This window comes from Rhinolophus ferrumequinum, chromosome 5, assembly GCF_004115265.2.
Source record: "Rhinolophus ferrumequinum isolate MPI-CBG mRhiFer1 chromosome 5, mRhiFer1_v1.p, whole genome shotgun sequence".
Taxonomy (NCBI): domain Eukaryota; kingdom Metazoa; phylum Chordata; class Mammalia; order Chiroptera; family Rhinolophidae; genus Rhinolophus; species Rhinolophus ferrumequinum.
In genome coordinates, this window is record NC_046288.1 from 3,371,674 (window position 1) to 3,399,403 (window position 27,730).

The 27,730-nt window shown below is 36.1% G+C and overlaps 1 protein-coding gene across 8 annotated transcripts in view; it reads right to left on the reverse strand.

Moving 5' to 3' along the window:
• The window catches only part of ARHGAP12 (Rho GTPase activating protein 12), a 159,210-nt gene that overhangs the window by 114,481 nt on the left and 16,999 nt on the right, over nucleotides 1-27,730 (reverse strand). The gene's annotated exons all lie outside the window — the stretch shown is intronic.

Below are 27,730 nucleotides of genomic sequence, written 5' to 3' on the forward strand. Positions count from 1 at the left end.
GCAAGGAGCGGGGGCTGGCTCACCATCACAGATATTTCGGATTCACTGTAAGTCAGAAACGTAGTCACTGTACTGAGAATTATAATCCTCATAGTAAGCCACAATGAGAATACAGTTCCCATCAGCAAGTTCTCCAAGCTGCTAATGGATAAACCAGAATAGGGGAAGGAAAGGTAACATGAGTGAGGCATTGTGGGCCTGTTCTGTTCTGACAGTGGTCAAAAGCCGGGCACCTCTTTGAGTGAGCAGCTCGTCCTAAAGTTTCCTAAATTGAGCCCTGTCTAGACATTAGGTACCGTGTTTCCCCAAAAATAAGACCTAGCAGGACAATCAGCTCTAATGCGTCTTTTGGAGCAAAAATTAGTATAAGACCCGGACTTATTTTACTATAAGACTTATACTAATTTTTGCTCCAAAAGATGCATTAGAGCTGATTGCCTGGCTAGGTCTTATTTTTGGGAAAACACGGTACCTAATGTCTAGACAGGGTTCATCTTACAAAACTGAAACTCTACACACTTCCCTGTAACTCTCCATCTCCCTCCCCCTCCAGCTCCTGGGACAACCACCATTCTACTTTCTGTCTCTATGGATCTGGCGACTCCTTGTGCCTCCTATAAGTGAATCATACAACATTTGTCCTTTTGTGACTGGCTTATTTTACTTAGCATAATGTCCTCAAGATTCATCCATGGTGAAGCATGTGTCAGAATTTCCTTCCTTTTTTAAGGCTGAAGAATATCCCATTGTGTGTACATCCCACATTTTGTTTATTCATCCATTGATGGGAATTTGGGATACTTCCAACTTTTGACTATTAAGAATGCTGCTGCTATAAACATGGACATATAAATATCTGTTCGAGTCCCGACTTTCATGTGATTAATTTTATGTATCAATTTGACTGGGCTAAGGGGGTGATGCCCAGAGAGCTGGTGAAACATTATTTCTGGGTGTATTTTAAGGGTGTCTCCAGAAGAGATTAGCACCTGAATCAGCAGACTGAGTAAAGAAGACTGTCTTTATCACCGGGGAAGGGCATTCCCTAATCCGTTACAGGCCTACACAGAACAAACAGGTAGAGGAAGGGTGAGTTCACTCACTCGATGAGAGCTGAGCCATCCATGGACTCCTGCGCTAGGACACTGGCTCTCCTGGTTCTCAGGCCTTAGGACTCAGACAGGAACTCACACCATCACCACCACCCTTCCCCACCTACCCCAATTCTTAGACCTTTGGACTTGAACTGAATTACGCCACTGGCTTTCCAGGTTCTCCAGCTTGCAGGTGGCAGATCGTGGGATTTCTGGGCCTCCATAACTACATGAGCCAATTCCTGTAATAAAACTCCTATATACACATCTACATATATCCCATTGGTTCTGTTTTCTCTGGAGAACCCTAACACAAATCTATACACAGAGCCCTCTTCTTTTGAAACTCCTCAAATCAATGTTACCATTAGCTCTAAAGGTCATCATTTAAAACAAAAAACAAAAAAAAAAACCCACTGACACTTTACATGTTTTCCACTTGCCAACATTACACATGTGCACTGAAGACCATTAATCCAAAACAGGGGCAAAACCAGCAGCTAAGCTAAGTCTAAAAGCAATTTAATTTTGTTCCTCTCACCTCTTCATATATCCCTAATTTTCAGAGAGAAAAATATAAAAGATCTATTTATATTTCAAAGTGCAGGAAACAAAATCATCTAATAAACATGCTCCAGTCCTACGAACAGATAAATGTTAGTCAAACTGCAGTTTGTTTTCAAAGATCCTTAGTCTCCTTTTACGGTCCTTCCAAATTCTCCTCATCAAAACTAGCTCTCAGTTCAGCATTCTGAGGAAAGATTCTTAAATACAAAAGATATCATTTCTCATAAATCAGATTAACTCTTGATCCCCTCTAAAGACTCAGAATTTACTCTACCCTGTTCCAAGGCTCACTTGAGACATGTCTCCCTTTGGCTCCAAATCAGTTATTTATATGCTTGCTTCTTTTCATCAGGTATCTGAATATTCACAGGAGAAATAAAAAGGTTTTCCGTTCAGGCTTCAGAAGTCTCTACATATAGGGCAGCCAGATGGCGCAGTTGGTTAGAGCGCAAGCTCTGAACAACAGGGTTGCTGGTTCGATTCCCATGTGGGCCAGTGAGCTGCACCCACCACAACTAGATTGAAGGATGACTTGGAGCTGATGGGCCCTGGAGAAACACACTGTTCCCCAATATTCCCCAATAAATTTAAAAAAAAAAAAAGTCTCTACATATAAAACAGACAAATAAGAATATCTGTGACAGAGATCTAAATTCAGTTCAGATTTACTTCTTGCCGAGGGTGTCCTTTTGGAACACTGCTGCTCTTCAGAATAAGACATACTGAAAGTGGTACAAAGATGCCTGGTTCCTTTTAATAGAAGAAAGTGCGAGCCATAGGAAGAAACAAATCTGGTTATCAGTTTTCAGTCTTCAGGTTCTATTTTAGTGAATGCACTAACAGAAAAGCTATTACGTATCAATAATGATCTATGGGAGTTGGAGCATGAAACTATCACAAGAGTATCCATACCATTTTTCTAGTTACATTTAGCTACTAAATCTTTAAATCTGTAGCTGACACTTTTAAAAAAAAAGACCACATTCTTTTCCACATTATTATGCCTAAAGAACAGCTGGCTATAAAGTTATTACAACCGATAAACAGATTTTTTCCCCATAACATTTAAATTATAGTAACTGAACTGTCGATGAAGAAAAACTTACTTTAACTGAAATATGAAATAGATTGTTTTTCTATAAAAACAAAATGTTCTAATCCCCAAATATATGTTAGCAATACCACCCACACGACATGGGTGCTTAACAATGCTTTTCAGTAATAAGCATGATAAATCAAATGAAGGAAAATCTGGCATACCTAAGGGAGATATTTAGCAGATAATAAAACTTGAAAACTTCACTTTATTGGCTAGAAAAGTGATGTATGAAGCTGTACAAAATGTTAGTACACTCTTCTTTAAATTATGAAATATAGATACAAAAGACAAAATAGTAATCTATTTAAAAAAAAAAAATTGGAAAGCAGAGAATAGGATTAAAAAGAAAAAAAATCTCCAGAAATCTACTGCTTGAGATATCCTGTTGATATCTTGAATAAAGTTGTAATAATAGGTACAGGCTGTGAACTTGTACTTGGGATCTTTGAACTTTCAAACATCTGTACTTCCATAATTTCATAATGAAACACCTTAGCTTCCTTTAATACAAAAATATGAACTGTCTTAAACCAGCTAATGAACTTTTTCAGCAAATCAAATAATAGCAACAGTTCTGTTTCAGAAGCGTGATATTACCTGTATGGCAATGCTTCCGCAGTTTTGTATTTGAGCATTCTTTTGTACTTTACACTTATTAAAATAAGGTGAAAAAATGAAAATTGAAAAAAAAAAAAAGTGCAGCATGCCCCTATATTTCCTTGTAGTTCTATAGGGACAGGCAAACTCTGGTCCAAATCTAGTCTGTGGCCTGTTTTTGTAGTATAGCAAACAAAGCCATACTCCTTTGTTTGCATATATATTGTCTGTGACTGCTTTTATGCTACAATGGCAGACTTGAAAACTTGTGACAAAGACTACATAGCTCACAAAACCTAAAATATTTGCTATCTGGTACTTTACAGAAAAAGTTTGCCAACTCCAGTGAAAATGCCCTCCCCATTTTAAGCTACTGTTTATCAAAACTAAATACACAAGAATTAGATGAATATGTATTATACTGCATTCTTCCAAAGTATACTATTACTTTAAATAATTACAAAATTTAGATCCCTTCAACACTGGCATTCTCCTTCTATAAACCTCAGAAAGGATGAACAGAAAATGCAATTTTCACTATGTAAAAATGTCACTTTCATGTTAACGGTGACTTTCAACTGATTTTCTTCATTTGCATGTAAGTTTTAATACCTATTTAAAAGACAAGAATATTTCCCTTGCTTAACTATGGAAACAGTTATCACAAAGAACTTCAGTGGTTTCCTTTAAAAAAGGATTTTATTTTAAAAATATAACTTTATTAGTACTTAACCCAAATAAAAGAGAAATAAAAATTAAATGCAGGGCCGGCCCGGTGGCTCAGGCGGTTAGAGCTCCACGCTCCTAACTCCGAAGGCTGCCGGTTCGATTCCCACATGGACCAGTGGGCTCACAACCACAAGGTTGCCGGTTCAATTCCTCGAGTCCCACAAGGGATGGTGGGCTCTGCCCCCTGCAACTAAGATTGAACACGGCACCTTGAGCTGAGCTGCCTCCTGGATGGCTAGTTGGTTGGAGCGCGTCCTCTCAACCACAAGGTTGCCAGTTCGATTCCTCGACTCCCGCAAGGGATGGTGGGCTGCGCCCCCTGCAACTAGCAACGGCAACTGGACCTGGAGCTGAACTGCACCCTCCACAACTAAGATTGAAAGGACAACAACTTGACTTGGAAAAAAGTCCTGGAAGTACACACTGTTCCCCAATAAATTCCTGTTCCCCTTCCCCAATGAAATCTTTACAAAACAAAACAAACAAAAAAACAAACATTTAATTAAGTTCAAAGTACATTAAAAAAAATTAAATGCAGAATCTCTAGCTTTAATAATTGTTTCTAAATTTATTTAACTTATTCTTCCCAACATATTTTTCCTCTGTTCTCATATCTTATATTATCCTATTTACTTCCTTATCGTACTAATTACCTACATTCCAACAAATCACCTAAAATGTTCATACTTGGCTCTAGTTTTTTTGTCTGTTTGTTTGTTAAGTCAATATAGATTAACAGACTGACACTAGGCTGGCAGTTTTTATATCAAATAAATCCCATAACTAAACCCCACCTACTCTACCAGAATCAGGTAAGGACTATCCTATACAGTTCTTGATGGTTACAATCATGGCTCCTACACGCTTCCACAAAGTTTCTGGCCTTTCTCTGCAGGTACTTTTAACAACCCCCCGAGGTCAGGGAAAGTCCACTTAAATTTTTTTCTTATGGGAGATAACAGAGAAGCAATGGAAATAACCTACTATTCTCCATAGGTATCTAGTATTCATTCATAAAGTATGGTTATATTATTACAAGGTATGCATATCATCATATCCCCAGAACCCTTCACAAACACAAGGCACAGAGCTGGTGCTCAATAAATATTTATTTAGTGAAGGCATGAATGAATTATTCCAGTAAATCTAAAGTCACGATTTGTGCTTTATTTTATTCTTCTCCATCAATGTTTTCTCTTCCTTTCCAAATAAAAAAAGATTAAAATGTTTAACAAATATATAAGAAAAACTGTAACAGTTCTCTAAAAGCCCCTAGTTCCTAATGGATCTCAAAAAACTATTGTTTAAGTTTATGGATTCAAACTTCTCTGAAATATAGGAAGACACTGCAGATTCTATTTTCAAATACCTTGCTATGGTCTTAGAAAAATGCCTATCAAAAAACACAACCCGACATTACTTCACATAAGCGTCCAAATCAAGTTATCCCTAGTCATTAACTAAGTTCCACCTTTAATACTTACATCAGGTAGATCATTGTATTTCTATGACTTTTACAGAAATTTACTAAGTAAATTTTATTTCCTTAGTAAATGTTAAAATAGGCTTAAGCTATTTTTCCTTTCTTCTTTTTTAATTAAAATGTTAAATAGGACTTGTATAGTTCTATCTGTATGTCTGAGATCAAAGTAACAAGAGTACATCTATACATAATAATAGAAACAACTTAAATAGTGTATATTGTGAACCAGGCACTATTCTAAGTACTTATATTAACTCATTTAATCTTTGTAAAAACCCTATGACATAGGTACTATTATCATCCGCATTTTACAGATGGGAAAATAGTTCCAGGGAAATCTGAATACTTGTCCAGGGTCAGACAAGCAGCATGTGACTGATCTGGACTTTGAACCCAGGCAACCTGGCTCCAGAATCTGTGTTCTTTGGCTCACTTACACTATGCTGCCTTTACATTTATTAATGAGTAAAACATTTATTAAAGGTGTAAGTATAAAATAATATTAAATTTTTAGAAAGGGTTAACGGTTATAAGCCAAAGAAAGTAAACCAGACCAAAATTCAAGTCCTCTTTGAGAGTATATTACAGATTAAATTGGAAAAACAAGAAAAGGATTTGTGGCAGTGAAAAAAAAATATCTGACAATGTATGCTACATTAATTAGGAAATAGAACTGTAAATTCATACTCTTTTATGTCCAGGTCTTTTGATTTCACTAATAGCTTTTATGTTCTCCTTCATTCACTTGTACATGCAAGAAACGTTCAATACATCCCTGATGGAAGGGATAGAAAAAGTAACAGACAAATCCCTGTCCTTGAGAAGCTTTGCCACTCAGGTATGGGAAGCAAGACTCAAAGCAGTAAAGTGTACTTCCCAGACTTTACATCATAAGTCCCCCCGAAAACTGTGACATCAGTTTTCCATAATAATATTAAAATTGACAAAGGATTATCAAATATAATATAAATGTAGTGAGCAACAGTATGTTAAGAAATTTAAAACTTGCCTAAACTATTATCAAGAAGACAAAAAATGACAAGTGTTGGAGAGAATGTGGAGAAAAGGGAACCCTCGGACACTGTTGGCAGGAACGTATATTGGTACAGCCACAATGGAAAACAGCATAGAGGCTCCTCAAAAAATTAAGAATAGAGCTACCATATGACCCAGCAATCCCTCTTCTGAGTATCTACCTGAAAATTTTGAAAACACTTATTCATAAAGATATATGTACCCCTAGGTTAACTGCAGCATTATTCACGGTGGCCAAGACGTGGAAACAAGCTAAGTGCCCTTCGACCATTCATTGGACAAAGAAGATGTGGTCCATATCTCTAATGGAATACTACTCAGCCCTTAAAAAAAAAGATAGAATATTGCCATTTACATTATTGCGTGTATCTTGAAACTCACGCTATCTGAAATATGTCACACAGAAAAGAACAAGAACCATGTGATTTCACTCACACGTGGGATATAAGACAATAATCAACATACAAACAAAACATAAACAAATAGATATAAACAACAGTATGGTGGTTACAGAGGGAAAGGGGAGGAGCACAGGAAGAGTTAAAAAGGGTTAAATATATGGTGACTGAGAGAGACGAGCCTTTGGGGTGGTGAGCACACAATGGGGCATGCACATGTTGTAGTATAAAGGTGTACACCTGAAACTTACATAATGCTATTAACCAATGTTATCCCAGTAAATTTAATTTTTAAAAAAATTTGCCTAAAGCAGTACCATTATCTATATAGGCTGAAAAACAAGAATAAATGTCCTGGGTCCACAAATACATTACAAGAGGCCCTATATAGCACACAAAATACATAAAGCATACACCCAAAAACATCGATTCTAAACCAATACGCTAACTGTATATTTAAAATTTTTTGCTCGCCTCCTGAGAAATTAGAAAAGCTCTTTTGAGAGTCTCAAATACAAATCCATGAAGTTTCAAACTGTCTTTTCTTTAATAAAATTTTCCTTTATCAATAACAAAAATAATACATAGCAATTACTGTTTATTAGGCATATACTGAGGTACTTGACTTACTCATCTCGTTAATCTTCTCAGCACCCAGGAGTTAATTATTTCTTCTCATGAGGAAGTTGCTGAACCAACATTCACAACTAGGTCTATTTGATTTCAAAGTCCAGGGTATTACTCACTACCTACTATGTAGTCCCTACCAAGTAGAAGTAATAGGAATCATTTCTTAAAGGTGTGTTTAATAAATACTTTTTGTTAACACAGTGTAAAATATTTTCAAATTTAAGAACTGGCACGTTCTCTCTCCTTGAAGCTACAAAAAGAAAAACACTAACGGGAAACATTAAGCATTAAGTTATGTAATTTTAATTTAGTTTGCCTATCTTTCAGTGAAAGATTTGAAAATAATGTTCTGCTTCCTAAAGCATGCCTGACACAGCATAAGTAATCAATAAATATTTTAAATAATTAAATACTGCTATCCTCTCTATGAGCATGGCAACTATCCAGCCAAGTTCAGATTTCAAGTCCTGTTGTCCACTGTCCCCAGAAGTCCATTTTCACTTCTCATACTCCTTAGAACAAATGCTCTGATTTTTGGTTTGGAAACTGTAGTCACCATGTCCATGACACTGCCCAAAATCCAAGCTCAAAATGTTTCTAACTCTCCAACCAGTTTTGCTATGCAAAATAAAAGCAAGATGTAACAGTGTAACGTGTGTTCCTCTAGGAACCAGATTACTTGACCCAATACATGGAGTCATCCAACCTATCGAGTGTCTGTAAGTATGGGGCGCTAGATAGTTTTCAGCAGAAAAAGGACATGAGTCTCAAGATTAATTTTCATGTTTCTTCACTATTTTGAAGTAACAAAAAAAAAATAACGTGGACATTATAAAATAACTGCCAGGACACACTCACCAATTTCTTTTTTAAATGAGCTTCAAATACATCTCTGCCAGGAGCACTACCCCTGTCTGCTCTCCCAAAGCAAGGAATTGGACACCTTCCCACTCAAGTAGTCTCTCAGAGAGGGGGAGGCTGAACAACTCGCCCACTGTGAACCACTCCGCTAGACTGTGTGCTTAGGTACTTATGGATTTTAACCTTGCTTGTCATCTTCATCTATAGACAAGCTACTAGATAGAAAAGTAAAGAAGCCAAGATGTATGCTCTGGGCTCTAAGAGGCCAAAAGTGATAAGAAAAATTCAGAGGGTACTCACTTACTCAAATAAGAGTAAGTCTACATTTACATACAGGATTTTTAAATGTCAGAAATAATAAGCATTTTAAAAGCTCACAAAGTAGGAGGAAACAAGTGTTTCCAAGTTTTAGAAAGTGGGGGAAACAAGTTTTTTTGTTTAGATGTATTTCCTTTTATCAGATTTTAAAAAAAACTGAATATCTACATTCAAAAAATTATAGAAGTCAAAGCCTACCTAAACAAAACTGTTACCTGGAATGTTTCAACATCTTCCTTTTAGCCAAATTAGGCAGTGATACCTGATCGTGTAATTTTGTTTTTCTCCGAAGGTACCTGGAGACACTACAAACTAATAAATATAATACTATAAAGACAACTAATACTATTAATAATAATGATAACTACAAAAGTCTGATTCTTTTTTAAAAGGTTCAATAATTTTTCATATGTTACTTTTACTAATGCTGGAGAGTGGACTAAAATACACTCAACCACAAGCTGTTTAAAGGCAGAAACTAGGTAAGTCTTTGCATTTTATCCAGCACACAGAAAGCCTTTAATAAGCGGTGAACAAAAAACAGATACTGAATATCCTTGTCTTACTAAGGGAATAGACAAAACTTTCTACCCCCCCAGGAAAACTGACTGAGGTTTTGTTGCATTAAGAAATATTTATTCCATAAGACTTAACTATTAATTATTCCCTTGCCCAAACTTGCTTCAAATTTTAGCTCAACAAGCTAAATAGGTGAAAGGAGAGAAATTGGGTTAATCCATCTTATATCAAAACAGTTGAAAAACAGTTCTGTCACTCATCAAGGAATCTCTCACACTGCATATTGTGCTTAGGGAAGAACCATTATAGTAGGCAGATTTTTTTTTTCTTACTAAGCTTTCCATTTTCTAACTTCAGCACACAAAGTATTTTAAAGTCTAACTACAGGAAATCTTTCCTTCCTCTTTTCCATCGCTTACTAGACTCGTAAGTCTTTCACTTCTTGTCATTTCTATTTTTGCAAATTCAAGATTTTCAGACCTTGAAACTGAGTCTTTTCACATTGTGCCTGCCTTGTGGGGATGTGACTTTATATATAATAATTTTTTATATAAGCATAAACTTTTTCCAAGGCAAGAAATTTCCAACATTTTAATATTACTATAATTCTTAATACTGCATATCCCGTGTTTCCCCGAAAATAAGACTGGATCTTGTATTAATTTTTGCTCCAAAAGACGTAGTAGGGCTTATGTTCAGGGGATGTCATCCTGAAAAATTATGCGAGGGCTTATTTTCCGTTTAGGTCTTATTTTCGGGGAAACACGGTATGTTTACAAGAAAAAAAAAATGTAATTCTGTGTATTGTTAAAAGACCACTGACTATATGCTTTCCAAAGTGACCGATTAACAAAGATTTTAACAAAGATAAATTTTAACAAAGAACTCACCTACCAGTTGTCTCTCCTTAACTCAAAAGAGTTTAGACAAAAAGTGTTTAGCCAAATTTTAAAACATTTTATCACAAATTTTTATTATCATCAACTACTAAACCACTAACATATACCCTATATATTACATAAAGGGATTCTAAGGAGAAGAATCTAGCAAGGCCTCAATTAAATGTCACTTTCATTTAGGCTCTTTCGCCAAAACAGAAATTCTCAAACTTCTTGGTCCCAGAGTCCCTTTCACACTATTAAAAATTACTTGGGACACCAAAGAACTTTTTCGTTCATGTCAGTTATCTACTATATTTAGTATTTGATATTTAGTACTCAAAATTAAAACTAAGAAATTTTAAAATTATTTGTGAAATTCATTTAAAAATAATAAACACATGTTAACATAAGTATATATTTATGAAAAATGATAGTCTCCCCCAAAAAAATATTCGTGAGAAAAAAGGCATCGTTTTACATCTACATTCTAATCTCTTCATTGTCTGGATTCTCATGTTGTTTTGGTTGAAGTACATAAAGAAAAAATGGCCTTATACAGATATGCAGATGGAAAAGGGAGAAGGCTTATCTGATAATTATGGACATTCTTCTCTGACATTCCACCCAAACTTGAGTGGTAGTTTCTTAAAGATCAGCTGCAATGTGGAACCTAAAATCATATCAATTAACTGTTTGTACTTTGTCACATTAAATTCATTGGTCTACCTTGTCTTCAAATGACTTTTGTACCCATCATGCATTGGTCATTTGAAAAATATTAATTCACTGAGTTATGCTTATCTTCCAAATGTTGAAACATTTCATTATACAATATCAAAAACAAAAGAAATCCAAATATCACCACTGCTTTCATCAAAAAAGTCTTGAGATTGAGCACCTGTAAGCTGATGGTAGCAGATACAAGTTTTCAAAATTCGAATTTTCACTTGACAGCTTTAATTTTATCGTTTGCAACAACAAAAAAAATCAATTGTTTTCCTAAAAGTGATGGGCTTCCTTTGTTCATTTTAGACAAAATAGCTAACAAATACCCTAGTATGAATAACCACTTTGTCAGTCATTCTTTCAAATAATTGATATTCCATGAAAAAAATGACTAGCTCAACTGAACTTAAACAAAAATGTCTAAATTTTTATAGAATTATTTTAAATATTTTTTAAAATGTAAAGTACTCCCGATTTTGTAAACTGAGACTATGAAGTTGTTTCTGCAATGTAAAAAGAAAGTTATCTCTACTTACCTACAAAGCAGTTGTGAGGCTACCATATACCGTGTTTCCCCGAAAATAAGACCTAGCCACCAATCAGCTCTAATGCGTCTTTTGGAGCAAACTTTAATATAAGACCCGGTATTATATACATATCATATCATATCATATTACATTATAAGACCAGGTCTTACATTATAGCAAAATAAGACCGGGTCTTGTATTCATTTTTGCTCCAAAAGACGCATTAGAGCTGATTGTCCGGCTAGGTCTTATTTTCAGGGAAACACGGTATATAAGCATCTACTCTAGTGCTTGACATGCTAAAGATGCTCAGCAATAGTTAGTTCCTTTCACTCTCTTCTCTCTCGCTATAATGTTGGTTATTTTAATGAATCCCCTCTGGTTTTTTGTTTTTCTATCTCTCATTAAAAACCAAGTTGTCACCTACTTTCCAATCACTTTTAAGTTACTCTGTTTTTCTGCTGAGACAGAAAAACAGATAAATAAGTAGTATTCAACCACAGGTTACCAAAGAGGGCTTCAGAAACCAAGTATTTTGTAGAAAGGCCGAGACACAAATTTCTCTGGTTTAGAAGCCTATTTCTGCACTTCTTCCTTTAATGTACCAAGTTACATTCATGATTTTCCAGAAATCTGAGATCAAGTGTTATTATACCACACTTCAAAATAATTGTTGTGATTATATTATTTGAGTAGTCATTCTGAGCTTAAACCATCTGTCTGGCATTTAGTGAAACAACTGCTAAAGATATTCTATGCATACAAATGAGATTTTTCTCAACAAAAATGTAAAAATGTTTTTACATCTGTTGTTTCTGTTGATATGTCGCCTAGATTTGCAAATTCTTTCCTAGGACAAAAACAGAGTGAAAACATAGAACATTTTTAATGTACACATTTTTTTAATGACTCTATTAAGATTCTGTCATTTTTTCAACCATCTTCTCTATTGCTACTCTACTGTAATCATACAATCATACATGTGCATATATGCATATACATATGTACGTCGAGAAATTTCCAATACCTCCAGTCAACTGACACTGTGACTTTAATCTTTAAATATAATGTCTAAGTTTTTTGAAATCATAGGCTGAAATATTCGTGCATTTAAGTCTATCAGAATCCAGCCATAAATGTGAAGAAATTTATATGCAAACTAACTTACACAGTATCCAAGAATTCTGAAACATAAAGAATACGTTCATTCCATATTCCAAAATATAGATATATCCCAATGTATACCAAATAATGTATATGAACATTTACTGTTTTTGACTGCCTAGTATTCCCCTTTTTCAGGTATTAGTGCCACCACCATTCCTTCTGTTGGTTAGCTGCCCTCCCCCAAATGATGTGACTCTGATGGGACTGCCAATCACACTACCCTGCACAATTCACACCTCGTGAAGGGATGGGCACAAAATACAGTTCTGACAAATCAGAGTGCTCAATCTACCTACCAGAGTAATGGCCCAGAGATGAGCACAAGACTTAATTAAGCCAGGTTGGGATGTCCCTGGCAAAGGATTTTAAATGTTTATACTATATATATACATGTGTGTGTATATAATATATGTGTGTGCATACACACAAATATAAATATAAATATACATACATATATAGAGAGGGAGGAGGGGAGAGAATTTTAACGAATTGGCTCACGCAATTGTGCAGGCTTGGCAAGTACAAAACCTGCAGGGTAGGCTGTCAGGCTGGAGACCAAGCGAAGATTTGCAGTTCGCGTTCAAAAGCAGTCTGCTGGCAGAATTCCTTCTTACTAACAGGAGGTTCTATTCTGTTCCAGTCTCAGTATATATAAAACTTCTCTGTCCCGGTCTCGTATATATAAAAATCAGTCTTCACTATACAGATTATTTACTACATTATTTGTTGTCTGAAGTTTCCTAGCGGAAACAGGACACAATCTCTGGCTTTAAAGACTACAATCTGAAAAGAACAAGACATGCACAAAGGGACTACTACTATGCTATTTCGATTTTATAGCACATCAAACTCCTCTCTACGTGAAGTCTGGACCTTGAAGGCTTCCTCCGCTGACCTGGAATCAGCGCGGGAATGCATCCTGGCAGCTCTCTCCCTGACCACACAGCACCTGGTGCCCATGACCGACCTGGTAGGGAAGAGGTGTAACGTGGGTAGACCGAGAGGCTCCATGTCAGAAAAACAGGATACGGTGAACACTGTTCCTCTGTCTGCCTGACACATCTCCCTACCCAGCCAACAACACACCTACTACTCCTGGGCGGGGGGGTGTGTGTGGGGGGGAGGAACTGTTTGTTGTCAAATACCAACTATGCCGTTTGGGGAGGGTCCAATCCTGCCCCTGGCCATAGTGTAAGCATATCCCCAAGCGAAGCCAGATTCTTTCGCAAAAGAATTTATTTCGCGAATTTATTTTGAGAAAAATAAATCTCTACCAGAAAAACTAAGAATGTGATCATAGCGGTTGCCAGCCCCTTGTGTACAGCCATATGGAAGAAGTCTGGAATCCTGGAGAGAGAATTAGAGATAGGAGATGGAAAAGATAAAAGCAATCCTGACAGCAAGCCAGGCCCTAGTTCCCATCAACCCTAACGCCTAGAAGAATAAACCCTTCCCGTAGTTTGGTTACATGAGCCAACAAATTCCCTTTTGCCTAAACTAGTCACAGTTGGGTTGCTACCACTTACAACTAAGTTCTGACTAATACACAGGGATTGAAGCAGAAAATGGTAAAGAAATGTAAAATAAAATAAAGCCACATGTATCTAGGAATAATGAGGTAGACAACAGGTAGAGTTTAGAATAAAGGTAAAAAGAGACCAACTTTTTACCTTTTTGTCTCAGGAAAAGGTGACAAAAGGGTCTGGAAAGAGGTGAAAGGAAGGTGGACATAAGGAGTTTTATATGAACAGTGAGCCCAATGAAACTGCTATCTATGAATATACATGTAGTCATTTCTTGGAAAGATGGTCTCTGGCTTTCATTAGATCCTCAAAAAGGTCACAACCATACAATTAAAGAGCAAGGGGCCTGATAATGAGATCTATACTAAAATAAAGCAGACTCTTTGTTACAAAAGCAAGCTAGGGATAGATAATAAAGTATTTGCTTTCTAATATCAACAATTTCTGAGAAAACACCCCCAGCAATTATAACCAGATGTGCTTTTCCTAGAGAATGTAAGGTGTGTCAATAAGATCAGTCATCCTAAAAGATTTCACCCAATTTTGCCTTCAGGTTTGACCCAAGTGTAATTTCAAGTTGATCTAGCTCCTCTCCCAAATTTCTATCTACCTAGACATTTATGCCTAAATGTCCTTAAAGGAGATTTATCAATTTTTACTGCACAATTACTTTGCCCAAAACTTTTTAAGAATCTGGGTTTCTGGATATCTTGAAATTATAGCAAAATGTGGTGCACATGTGCATTTCCTGAGAAAGGAGTATGCATTTTTCATCAAATTCTAATAGTTCTGTGACCTTCTGAATATGTAAGTAATCATCAGCGGAACAAAACAAAATTAAAAAAATATATTATTCTTTCCTGTTTTGATTTAGTAGACAACAAGATGATCTTTGAAAGCAGAAACAGAAGATGGAATTTCCCAGGTGTTACTCGAGTACAACACAAAGAAAGGAAAGTTTAAGGACACTAAAACAGTTTAAAAATTTCACAATTTTGCCTAAATGTGATTCTCTTTATTTACAGTGGTGTTTAGGTTGATTATAAAACACAAAATCAATCTTGTTACACCACACACACACACACACACACACACACACACACACACACACACACAAAGCACTGTTGATTTTGTCTCTCCTGGGGGTTTCACTAATTAAAATATTACCAAAGTAAGATTCAATTTCAATACAACCAACTCTCCATTATGTGGAGTTGATCATTTTTGTGGATTGTTAAAATCCTTTGTCTTTCCTTCTTACTACTCTTTAGTACTTTATAGGCTCAAAGCAAAGGATCGTCAAGAGAATGGAATGGAACTAAAATGCCAATCAATCAATATTACTACTTTCGATTAAGTAGTTCTCTCTGCCAACCACGAGATCATCTTTCTGAAATCAGGCAGTGATACTGCTCCCGTTTCTGTGCAAAAAAGTATAACACACACCAATTCTACCAGTGATAATTATCAAGAGTAATACAAAGCTCACCTCTACACTCAAGTAAAGGTGCTGCTTTCTACTTTCTAAAAGTATTTTTAAATAATTTTGAAAATTGTTTAAAAATCCAGGAACCACTTACAATTTTTATCTCTTATGATTAAAGGTCTAAGGAAGATTTTAGTTTATATACATATTATATATGAGTGCATGTATGTATATATTATATACACCATATATACAAAGGATGCCAAAAAATGTATACACATTTTAAGATTACGTCTCTCTTAAAATGTGTACACTTTTTGGCACCCCCTGTATAATACTGAAAACATCAAATTTTAAAAAATACATGGGATCTTAAAGAGCAGTGAGATCCTTATACATACTTGTGACTGGTCACTCTAATCTCTAAGACTGCCTGTATCTATATTATTAAGCATGAGGAAAACTAATATGGTGCTAGGGGCCTCCTTTTGTGCCAGGTACGCAGGTAATTTCATGCACAGGATTTCACTGAAATCCAACAATTCTCAGTTCCATAGAGGTGAGAAAATTGAGGCACAAAGATAAAGTGACTTGCCCGTGGTCATACAACTAAGTAGCAGCAGATTTCAAATCTCAAAACCACATCTGCCCTAACTCATGTACAAACACCACATTGTCCTAAATAAAAAAAAAATAAAATAAACAATACCAGTGACCAAGAGACAATTCCAACTGTTTTTTAAGTAAGGCATTAGAACATCACCCACAGTTTACCAAAAAACAAAAAAGGTATGTTATAAATATTAAGGATTAGGTTTTCAGACAAGTTCACCAAAACTTATTCAAGCCTCTAAATAGCAGAACTCATCAGTACTAAAGGAAGAGGGAGGCGCCAAATCTCCCAAAATTCCTAATTTCAGAACTGGTCTAGGCAATAAAGGAATTAAATAGGAAATTTCTGGTGAGTCTGAGCAGGTGACAAAGCAGCACTTCAAAAAACGTTAAGAGAGCTAGGCAAGGATTTCACTGGTTCCAACAGTACAGCAGGACGACGACTTAACAAAAAGACCTATCAACAGTGAGCAAGGATTTGGACGAAAGGGGACATTATTAGTTGTTGCTATACAAAGTTAATTTATATCTGTTTTTAGATTCAGCAAATTAAAACACTATAACAGAAACAGAAAATGCCTTTGATGTGATACCAGTAGACTGGATATTGGGGGGGGGGGATCAATGACCTCGAAAATATGTCAACAGAAACTTCCCAAACTGAGAGCAAAATAGCAAAAAAAAAAAAAAAAAACACCTTTACAAAGGCATACCATATGCCAACTGCAGAAAACCAAAGATGAAGAGAAAAATCTTGAAAGGAAACAGAGGAAAAAAACACCTTAACGACTGAAGAACAAGAATAACAGTGTGTGTCTCATCAGCAACCATGCAAACCATGGAAACAAAACCACACAAACAGAAAATATTTTACCCACTTTGGGTAAAACATTTTAAGTGTTGAGAGGGAAAAAAAAAATCACCAACAAGAACTCTATATGCAAAGAAGCTACGAATCAAAATGAAGCAGAAATAAACACTTGAACAAAACAGGAATTCAGCACTACCAGACCTTCCCTGAAAGAAATAATACTGCTAAGATGGCATTAATTTCCAAATTGATCTACAGACTTTTAAGACAATCCCTATCAGAATCCCAGCTGGTTTCTTTGTAGAAAGCTGATTCTAAAATTCATATGGAATTACAAAGGAGCCAGAATAGACACAACACTCTTGAAAAAGAATAAGTAGAAGAAATACCACTTTTCAATATCTAAACTTACTTCAAAGCAACAATGATCTAGATAGTCTTGTATAAGCATTAAGTATAGACATATAGATTAATGGAATAGATTGAGAGTCCAGAAATAATCCCCTATATCTACGGTCAACTAATTGCCAACAAAGGTGCCAAAACCATTCAATGAGATCCAAAATAATCACAGGGATGTAAAGTACAGTTTGGGAAACATAGACAATAATATTGTAATAGTTGTATATGGTGTCAGGTGGGTGCATGACTTATGGGGGATCACTTTGTAAGTCATATAAATGTCTAACCACTATGCTGTACACCTGAAGCTAATACTCAATGTCAACTGAAAAAAAAAAAAAAAAAATGAAGTTGGACCCCTCCTTCACACCATACATAAAAACTTGACTCAAAATGGATCAAAATTAAATGTCAGAGCTAAAACAGTAAAATTGTTAGCAAAAAATACAAGACTAAATCTTCATGACGTCAAGTTTGGCAATGGAGTCTTAGAAATGACACGAAAAGCATGAGCAACAAAACAAAAAATTAGACCAATTGGACTTCATCAAAATGAAAAGCTTGTACTTAAAAAGACATTGTCCAAAAAATGAGAAGACAACCCACAGAATGGGAGAAAATATTTACAAATCACGTATTTGATAAGGGACCTCTATCTAAACTATATAAAGAATTCTTCCAACTCAATAATAGCCCAACTTAAAATGGGCAAAAAATATGAATAGACATTTCTCCATGAAGACAGTCAAAGAACACATGGAAAGACACTCAACATCATTAGTCACGAGGGAAATGCAGATCAAAGCCATAATGTGATACCACTCCACACCCACTAGCGCAGCTATAATCTAAAAGTCGGATACTAACAAGTACCGGCAAGGATGTGGAGAAATTGGGACCCTTGTACACTGCTAGTGGGAAAATGGTGTAGCCAGTTTGGAAAACAGTCTGGCAGTTTCACAGTTAAACACAGAGTTACCCTATGACCCAGCAATTCCACTCCTAGGTAACCACCCAAGAGGAAAAAAAGCACATATCCACATAAAAACTTGTACACAAGTGTTAATAACAGTATTACTCATTCATACTAGCAAAAAGAAACAAGCAAAATGTCGAACAAATGATGGGTGGATGGATAAACAATAAATTATTATTCTGCTATATGAAGGAATGAGGTGATACATGCTACAACATGGATGAATCCTGAAAAGTGATAGAAGTCAGTCACAAAAGACCATATATTATATGATTCCATTAAACTGAAATGTCCAGAATAGGAAATTTTGTCGAAACAGAAATTAGATTAAGGGTTGCTTGGAGCTAAGGAGAATATAGGAATAGTGGGGTGATAGCTAAAGGATACAGAAAATGACAAAGCTCTGACAGAAGAAATCAAAAGCAAGTCTAAATAAATGAAGACATTTCCTTGGCTGTGGTTTAGGAGACTCAATAGTGTTAAGATGTCAGTTCTTCCCAGTTTGATCTATAGTTTCAATACATTCCAATCAAAATCCCAAGAACTATTTTATAGCTATCAACACTGAATCTAAACTTTATGTGGAAAGGCAAAAGACCTAGAATAGTCAACACAATAGTGAAGAACAACAAAGTTGGAAGATGCACACACTACCTAGATTCAACACTTACTATAAAAATTACATTAATCCACACAATACGGCATTTGCAAAAGAATGCCACACAGATCAGTGGAACAGAATGGAGCCCAGAAATACACCCACACAAATAGTCAACACTGTTGACAAAGGAACAAAGGCAATTCAAGAGAGAAAGTCTTTCAACAAATGGTGAGGAACAATTGAACATATATATGCAAAAATAAATAAACCTAGAAAAAGAACTTTCACAAAAATTAACTCAAAATGGATCATAGACCTAAATGTAAAATGCAAAACTATAAAAACTCTAGAACTCAAAGAAAATCTAGGTGATCTTGGATTTGGTAATGAGTGTTTAGATACAATAATAAAAACATGATCCATAACAAAAATAAGATTTGTACTTTCTTAAAATTAAAAATTCAGCTCTGTGAAAGTTATTGTTAAGAGAATGAAAAGGAGAGCTACAGACTGGGAGAAAATATTCATAAAATGTACATCTAATACAGGATCTGTATCTAAAACATGCAAGGAACTCTTAAACTTCCACAGTAAGAAAATAAACCTGCAATGGAAGTTGGCACAAAGATTTTATAAGTAACACTATAATATAAATACGTAGTCATAAAAATGTTCACACTATTTGACTCAGCAATTCCAGTCCTCTGAAATTTATTTAAGGAAATAGACTAAATGAAAAATAAAATCCACATACTTGAAACTTCAAAAAAAAAAAACCCAATGTAAAAATGAGCAAAAGATTTAGACACCTCATCAAAGATACAAAGACACAAAATAAGTACCTCAAAGACACTCAATTATCATTTGTCATTGGGGAATGCAAATTACATATGTGCATCTATTAGAATGGCTAAAAATAAAATAAAATAAAACTGACAATACCAAATGATGGTGAAGATGCAGGAATACAGAAACTCTCATTAACTGCTGTTGGGAATGCAAAATGATACAGCCACTTGGAAAAACAAGTTTAGCAGTTTCTCACAAAGGTAAACACAGTCTTACCAAGCCATTCAGCAATCTTTGGTATTTACCCAAGGTCTTACCCAATGGATCCGAAATTTATGTCTACACTAAATCTGCATGCAAATATTTATAGCAGTTTTATTCATCACTGCCAAAAAACCAGACACAACCGAGATGTTCTTCAATAGATATGGATAAACAAACTGTGGTACATTCCTGTAATCGGTTATTCAGCAATGAAAGAAACGAGTTATAAAGCCATGAAAAGGTATGGGTGAATCTTAAGTACATACTGCTAAGTGAAAGAAGAGAATCTGTAAAGGCTACCTATAGTATGATTCCAATGTCTTTTAGACATTCTGGAAAAGACAAAACTTACAGAGAGAGTAAAAGGATGAGTTGAGTGGTTGCCACGAGAAGGAGAGGAGAGTAGGGGAGGGAGGGTGAACAGCTGAAGGACAGGGTTTAGGGCAGTGAAACTATTCTGTATGATACTATAATTGTGCATAAACAATACTACTCATTTGTCAACACCCACTGAATGCTACAGCAAAAAGAGCAAACCTTGATGTATGTAGTATTTTTTTTAATGTAGGAATTCGAGGTAGGTTGGGAATCTCAGAATAGAATGCAGAGTATGACCCAAAAAAAACACAAAACTTTATTACAAATATATAAAACAACTTCACTAAAACTGAACATGAAGCACTATATTCTAGCTAATCAAGTTGCATTCCACGAGGGTACAAGTTAACATTTCTAAGCCTCCTATGCATATATACTGGAACTGAACAATTATGCAAATGATGGTGGTTGGTACGAGCTACATTTCTCAATGTTGGAGTGAAAGTTTATAGATAAGCAATGATCCACGCAGTAACAGATTAGCTGAAAACATCAAAATGAACTCATGTTTAGCTTAACACAGATGCAGATGGTTATATATAGAAATATTTCTAGATACATGTATGTACATAGGTTAGCATACCAATGTGTATTTCCCTGCTGTGTCACCTGAGGACTAGAAGCAATGACAATGACTTGCAGTAGTAATGAGCACACCTAGCACCCAGATACTGGTTTCCAATAATATTATCCTATTAAGGGAACCAGGACTCCTTGGAGAAATGGTTGATTCTAGGACTGGGGCAGAAAATACAGAAGATTAGCATGGAGCATCTATCTTGTAGAGCCAGAAAGTAAGATTCTTTCAACACCTGAAAGAAGCCCCAATGGCCAAACCTGAAATAACCGAGCAGCAAAACATAGTAGTACTGAATTATAATACAAGGTACATTAAAAAAAATCCTATCAGTTCATACAGTTATAAATAAATGACTGAATAAATGGTGTAAAAGATACAAACCTCCCATACAAAATAATTCCAAAGAATTTATGTAGAAACTACACCCTCAGTGAGGTGAGGTGTAACTCCCCACTTCTTAAGTATGCACCTGACCCATACACCTCCAAACTGTCAAGGTCATTAATAAACAAGGGAAGTCGGAGAAACTATCAAAGCCAAGAGGAGCCTAAGGAGATATAACCACTAAATGTAGTGTGATATCCTGAAAGAGATCCTTGAAAAAGGATATTAGGTAAAAACTAAGGAAATCTGAATAAAGTATGTACTTAGTTAATAATAATGTGATCAATATTGATTCATTAATTGTGACAAATGACTCATACTAATATAAGATGTTAATAATATGGAAAACCGGGTGTGGGGTACATAGAATTCTCTGTACTTTCTTCATGAGATTTCTGTAAGTCTAAAAGTGTTCTAAAAAAGAAAGTTCATTAAAAATAAGAATAAAAATAAATCAATTGTATTTCTCTACCAGCAAATGCCAAAATTAAAAACACAACACCATTTACAATAGCTCCAAAAAACTAAAATACTTAGGTGTAAATCTAACAAAACCATACATGACTTATGCTGAAACCACAAAATGCTGATGAAAGAAATCACAAAGGATAGAGAATCTAAAAAACTTGAGAGACATACAATATATGTGGATTGGAAGACTCCACACAGTAAAGATGTCCTATTTCTCCTAAATGACCTACAGGTTAATGCAATTCCTATCAAAATCCCAGCAAGATGTTTTGTGGCTGTAGATCAGATTATTCTAAAATTTCTGAGGAAAAGCAAAGGAATTAGAATAGCTGTCTTAGTTTCCTGTGGCTGCTGTAACAACTTACTACAAACAGTGGCTTAAAACAACAAAAATTCCTCCCTCACAGTTCTGGAGGCCAGCAGTCCAAGATCAATTACCACTGGGCTGAAATCAATGTGTGGGCTGCGCTCCCTCCACCGGCTCGAGAAGATTCATGCTTTGCCTGGTCCAGCTGCTGGTGGCTGCCAGCATTCCCTTGGCTTGTGGCCACATCACTCCAGCATCCTCCAATCTATCTCTGTTCCATCTTCACACAGCCTCCTTCTGTGTGTGTGGGGCCCCCTCTGCCTCTCTAAGGACATCTGTGATTGCATGCAGGGTCCAGGACCACGTCATCTCAAAACCCTTCACTTAATCATATCTGTGAAGACTTTCTTCCCCAAAATGGTAGCAGTTACACATTCCAGGGATTAGGACCTGATACCTTTGTTGGATATTGTTCAGCCTACTAAAATAGCTACAAGTCTGAAAAAGAATAAAGTGGGAGGACTCAATCTACCCAATTTCAAGACTTGTTATATAGCTACATTAACCAAGGATGTATGGTATTAGAGAAGGGACATTAGAGAATGAAACAGAACACAGGGCCCAGAAATAGACCCACAAATATGGCCAACTGATTTTTGACAAATTTGTAAAAGCAATTTATTATAGAAAAGACAGCCTTTTCAAGAAATGGTACTGTATTAATTAGATATCCATAGGCCAAAAAAATAAATAAACCTTGATTTAACCTCACACCTTATACAAAAATTAAACTCAAAATGGATCACAGATTCAAATGTAAAACTATAAACTTTTAGGAAAAAAGAACATAAGGGAAATACTTAGGATGTAGGCCTACTGTGATAGTTAATTTTATATGTCAACTCAGCTGGGCCAGATATTTGGTGGAACATTAATCTGGTTATTTCTGTGAGGGTGTTTCTGGATACAATTAACACTCAGTGGACTTTGAGTAAATCAGATTGTCCCTTTCCCCCACCCCCATAATGTGGATGAGCCTCATCCAATCAAAGGCCTGAATAGACAAAACAGTGACCGCCCCCGTGCAAGAATAAATTCTTCCAGCAAACAACCTTCAGATTTGAACTTCAACATTGGCTCTTCCCTGAGTGTCTCCAGCATACTATCCAACCCTGCAGATTCTGGACTTCCCAGCCTTTAGAACCACGTAAACCAATCCTTCAAAACCAATCTCTCTCTCTCTCCCTCTCTCTCTCTCTCTCTCTCTCTCTCTCTCTCTCTCTCTCTCTCTCACACACACACACACACACACACACACACACACTACTGTTTCTGCTTCCCTGGAGAACCCTAATACAGCTTATACAATGAGTTCTCAGACGACACAAAAGCATGATCCATAAAAGGAAAAATTAATAAATTGGACTTCATCAAAATTAAAAGTTTTTGCTCTACAAAAGAACCTGCTAAGAGGACAAAAAGACAACCTACACATTAGGAGAAAGTATCTGTAAACCATGTATCTGACAAATGACTGGTATCTAGACTATATAAAGAACACTCCAAACTCAACCATACAAAAACAATTAGAAAATGGGCAAAAGACATGAAGAGATATTTCAATGAAAAGGATCTATTGATGGCAAGCACATGAAACTATGCTCAATTCAACATCATTAGTCATTGGGGAAATGCAAATTAAAATCACACCCATCAGAGTGGCTCAAATAAAACATAGTGACAACACCAAATGCTGGTAAGTATGCAGAGATACCGGATCACAAACAGTTGGCAAGAATGTAAACTGGTACAGCTACTCTAGAAAACAGTTTAGCTGCTTCTTGAAAAATTAAACATGCAACTACCATACCATCAGCAATTATACTCATGGGCATTTATGCCAGAGAAATAAACTTTTTGTTCACACAAAAATCTGTGCAGAAATGTTTATCTATAACAGCTTTGTTAGCAACACCCAATCACCGAAATCCAGATGTTCTTCAATAAATGGGTGAACAGTAAAACAAAGGATGGTACATCGACACCACAGAATAGTCAGCAAAGAAAAGATCGCGATACAACCTGGATCAATCTCCAGAGAATTCTGTTGAGTGAAAAAGCCACTCCCAAGAGGTTATACAGCACATGATTGCATTTAGATGACATTCTTGAAATGATAAAATTTTTTAAATGGGTAAAATGTTTTAAATTTTTTAAATGTATTAGTGGTGACCAGGGATTAAAGAGAGTTAGGGTGGGAGGGAAGTGAGTGTGGCTACAAAAGGGAACCATACAGGATCCCCGTGGTGATGCAAATGCTCAGTATCTTGACTGTACCAACGTCAAGATTCTGACTGTGATATGACAGCTTTGCAAGATGTTGCCACTCGAGGTAACTGGATAAAGGATACAGGGAATCTCTTCATATTACAGTGGTACCTCGGCTTTCTAACGTAATCCATTCCGAAGTCCGTTCAAGTTCTGAAACGTTTGAAAACCAAGGCTCGGTTTCCCCATAGAAAGTAATGCAAAATGGATTAATCTGTTCCAGACCTTTAAAATCCACCCCTAAAACTGCAAAATTACCATGAATTTTACTACCTAATGATACCATAGATCCATAAAATTTACGGTGTTCGTAAACCAAAATGTCAACGGAGACGTTCGAAAACTGAGGTACCACTGTATTTCTTACAACTGCTTATGAATCTACAATTATTTCAAAATGAAAAGTTTAATTAAAGAAGACTGATCAGTGGTAATATGTCAGAAAAATGAAAATCTCCTAGCAGAGACATAGGAGGGTGGGGTATGGACACTGAGTAGGAAGGAGCTCACAGTTGTTGACAGGTGTATGCATAAGTACAAGCTGGACATTTAAGATTAGTGCAATTTACACAATTGATTATATGCTATGCCTCAATCAAAGAATTATTTTAAATTGCCTTTTGATTAATATTGTTCTATGATAATGGTATTGTGTATAAAATTGTTTTTAATTTGTCTGTGAATTTATCAACAATGAAACTGTGAGCACCTTTTAGCAGAAGCCGTTTAGGTAGCAGGCTGGAGCCAGAAGACATACTAGAACGGGTTAAGGAATGAGTGGAAAATGAGGAAATGCAGAGAGGCAAATATATGCAACTCTTTCCAGAAGTTGCCAGTCAAGTGAAAGGGTAATATGTGATACTCAGAGGAGAAGGTATTGTTGAAAAGCTTTACTAAAATGGGGAAAATGAGGAAATCTGAATGCTGATGAAAAAAACTTGGTAAATAATGAGTCTAAAGCCATATGAGCACAATGCTATATAATCTTCAGCAAAAGGCTTGTGGAAGAAAGGAGAAAGCAAATATAAAGAGACAGCCCTTTGATGGGAGACAGTGCTCGCATTGCACTGGGGGAAAGATGACTGCTGATTCAGGTGTACTTACAGATTTGATGGTGGTGGAAATAATAACAGCAACAATACTAATGACCTATGAGACACATGGAAGTAGTAATGACAGCTATGATTTACCGAATACTTACTGTGATAGCCTAACGCCAAGATGGCCCCCGATGACCTTGTATCCTGATATTTACACCCAGCAGTCTCCCCCACACACACAGAATAGGGCTACACTGTATAATCAGTAAGACATGACAGCATGCATCTTCCAAGATTTGGGCAAGAAAAAGACAATGAAGCTTCTCCCTTGTTCTCGCTTGGATTGCTCATTCTGGGGGAAAGCTCGGCACAACGTGCAAGCACCTGTGAAGAGGCCCAACTAGCACCACGTGAGTGAGCCGTCTGCGAAGCAGCCCCTCCAGCGCCAGTAAGCCTGACAGCTGTAACCTCATGAGAGACCCACAGTCTTTAAAACTACCCGACTAAGCTGCTTCTGAATTACTGACCCACAGAAACAGTGAGAGAATCAATGTGCACTGTTTTGAGCCACTAGACGTTGGGGTAATTCATTAAGCAGCAATAGATACCGAAAAGACTTACGTGCCAGGCACAGTTCTAAGCATATTAGGGGATAGTAACCCACTTAATCCTCAACAACCCTATGATCCCCATTTTAGGATGAGAAAACTGAGACACAGAGAAGTAATTTGTCCCAATTATCACACAGCTGGTATGTGACGAAATGATGGAAACCATCAAGTGAACCTTCATGAATTCCAGATTCAAATCGAAAGCCAACACTAATACCGGCCATGCGTGCAGTACAGCCTCCTCAGAGCTGAAACCAGTTCCATCCCATGGCTTTTATTTTTGCTGATCAGAGAGCAGGAAAAAGCAGGTGAATCAGAGAACTGAAGAAAATGGAAAAGCTTTGAACAGTTGCCATGAAGAGTGAAGAAGAGGACAGTCGAGAGCAATCTAACGGGATTTCCAAACAGTGACAGTTAAGGGCCCAGCAGAGATTAGGAGCCATGACCTTTCACTACATGGATTGACCGTAATGAAGCGAACACAGGCTGGCTAGTGTACCTAAATAAAAACCATAAATTTGATGTGTGAAACAGTAGTGATGGCTAGATGGAAGAGAAAGCACATGTCTTTCCCAAATCCTACTAGCTCAGTAAGAAGCCATGTCTGAAAAAATTCCAAGAAACACTATATATTCCATGTCAAAGTAGCACATAAAGACTGAAGAAAAGAAAGCCTACTAAGATGAATGATGACAAACTGACAACGCTACTTCATGTTGACATGTTGATCTCAAACATCTGAAGTTTTTCTAGAGAACTTTCCCTTTTCCCAATTTCCATTCAAAATGTCACAAGAAAAATTCAAAACCTATGAAAGGAACACACTAGTTCCATTACAATCAGACCGTACCTAAGAGCAGCCTAACAATGATTTATTGATTTAACTTGATGAATAAATATTACAACAGAGCTTTAGGTCAAAAATTTATCACATTCACTTAAAGTTGGACTTTTCCAAATACATTTAAGTTCCAATTTCATGCACATGCTTTTAAAATTACTTCACTTTACCTAATAAACTAATCTCGAAATAAAATTAGGTAAGGAAAAGTCAAAAACCAAACCATATACACATAAAACTTTTTCCAGGCAATGAAATTAAGTGTGGATACTTAGACACTTAAGATACAGAAATGCATAAATGAAGGGAAAGGGTTGTGAGCTCTGTATTTTTCTCAATATTCAAGTTCACAAGTAAGTTTCAAAAAACAAGAGCTAGCAGTTAACATTCCAGTGACATCTTTCCTCAAATATCAATTATTACCTCGAGACTTATTGGAAACAAGTCAAAATGGGTACTGCTAGAAAACAAACTTTTTCTAGTAAAAGAAATATCACTGGGTAAATTAAGTAAGTCCTTTCTACCCTATGCATAATCAATAAAGAGGGAAAAAAAATGTTTTCCACACCAAAAGTAGTGCTTAGTCCTATAAAGGTAAAGAAGAATTATGGAAACCATAAAGTGAACCTTTATGAACTCCACACGTTATTTCACATATTCTCTATGTCTTTAAATCAAGATAGAACCCATGTATTCTGAAAACATAAAGTAAAATAAACAATTCTTAACTTTACAAAGATCTTTTTTAGTACAAA